The sequence below is a fragment of the Pseudomyrmex gracilis genome, unplaced genomic scaffold (assembly GCF_002006095.1).
Source record: "Pseudomyrmex gracilis isolate BER0280 unplaced genomic scaffold, ASM200609v1 scaffold_324, whole genome shotgun sequence".
Taxonomy (NCBI): Eukaryota; Metazoa; Arthropoda; class Insecta; order Hymenoptera; family Formicidae; genus Pseudomyrmex; species Pseudomyrmex gracilis.
Genome location: NW_018020908.1, coordinates 145,263 through 147,147, shown reverse-complemented (window position 1 = coordinate 147,147; position 1,885 = coordinate 145,263). Strand labels below are relative to the sequence as shown.

At 43.2% G+C, this 1,885-nt stretch overlaps 1 protein-coding gene across 2 annotated transcripts in view; it reads right to left on the bottom strand.

Moving 5' to 3' along the window:
• The window catches only part of LOC109860077 (lachesin-like), a 107,392-nt gene that overhangs the window by 20,339 nt on the left and 85,168 nt on the right, over window positions 1-1,885 (bottom strand). The gene's annotated exons all lie outside the window — the stretch shown is intronic.

Below are 1,885 nucleotides of genomic sequence, written 5' to 3'. Positions count from 1 at the left end.
ACATGTATTTCATACATAACAAGAGTTTTTTCGCTTCATCATTTTTTGTTTTGCAATATAAACAAGTGGCACGTATATATACGTACGTATACATATATATATATATATATGTATAAAAGTCATACAACAAGCAATGTAAAAGGTAATAATAAAATATTTGAAAAAAAAAAAGCGTTTGTTGCACTTGCAATCAATTTGCGAGATCCAATCCTCCGCGCGTCGAACACAATAAACGACAAACACAACAACGCGTTTTGCGTTATACGCGTTCCGCCCTTTTCAATTTCGCCGGATATTACGACGAGGCGATCGCATCGCGCTTCGAAAAATGCGATGCACCGTGGGTGCTCGAAAAAGGGAAAGAAGGAACGAATGCATCTACCCCTCTGACGAGCAGTGTCTCGCCGGAATGCATCGCCGCGATTCGCCGACGTCGAAAGTGCATGCATGAGCGAGCAGCACGCCGTCGATTAGATATTCAAGGCAGGAGGGTCGAGGATGAGGGAGTGCAGCAACACACATCCACCCTTCTCCCACGCCACGGCCACCTGCCCACCACCACCGCGCCCAGCCCTCTCGCGCTCGGAAGAGCAGAAAGCCGCCCATATTCTCTCGTATCGAATTCTTGTATGCGTTCATGCAAGAAGGGCGATAAATGGAAAAATTCTTGAATCTCGCAGTCGTAATCCGGACGCCGGTTTTCATAGGTCGGGTTTACGACTTACCCTTCGGCCGTTTCGCCCTTAATACCGCCGCCACCTCCGTCCATTCCCCCTCACCCATACAACAATCTTTTCCCTCGCTTTTCCACGCTCTCTCGTTCCGCTCTCTTTCCCGTTCGACCCTGCCGGACCTTTTTTTATTAACTGCTTAAATTTAATTTTCGCTTCAATGGAGAAAACCTTCTTGCATCCCAGGAGAAATATTATATAAAGCTCATTGAAAAGTCATCCGATAAAGAAGTAACAGTTACCGCTCGTCTTATAAAATATTTTATAATCTTGAAACAAACTGTGTTTTTTTTTTATTTTTTAAACATATTCCACATATTTTTTAATTATATCCTTTGTATAATCTCGTAATAAATAGTTTATCTTTTTTTTTTCCTTATCTCTTTTCCCGTGCTACTAATTTTCTTATCTAATTTAATCTCGAAGTTCTATGCCCACAATAATATGGAAATTATCATTAAGAACAAGAGTCCTAGCGCATCCGCGCGGTCTTCACACATCTGTTCCATTTTTCAGTAGTTTCGTACGTTATATTTTCTGTGTTGTGTTAATTATAAGGAAACTCTACAGTACTACATTTATAACTTTTTGCGCGACTTTACGAACGAAAACAAAAAAAGAAAATGTATGTGTGCATTCGTTTCAAGAAGAAACGCGACGCGGACGAGAGAGAGAGAGAGAGAGTAAGTCACAAGTGAGAGAGCGCGGTACGCACGCCCTTATTGCGTCGGAATTTCATTCCCAGACATAATTGTAATCAGTGAGGTGTAATTCTGGCAATTTGTCGCAGGGATATCTAATTAATTAGGTCCTTTTGCGAAGGCGGATAGAATCAGCGCTGCGAACGCGCGTGCGCGCGGTCTGCCGTCTCCTCGTTAATTATACGCGGGATGGAATTTTTCATCGAAATTATCACGCACCATCCGCCTAGGAAATTAAGATCCGCCGTTGATGCTCGCGACCTGCGCTGCGCGCCGGAACAAACCTCGTTTTTTTCTTCTTCTTTTCTTTTTAGACTCTGTTCCGTCCGCGTCAACAACGTTAAAACTGAAGTGACGCCGCGAGGCGTTTTTCGTGTAAAAATCTGTACGGTCGTGATATTACCACGTCGGAAAATTTCCGTCCCTTCCGTGTGTGTGTGTGTGTGTGTGTGT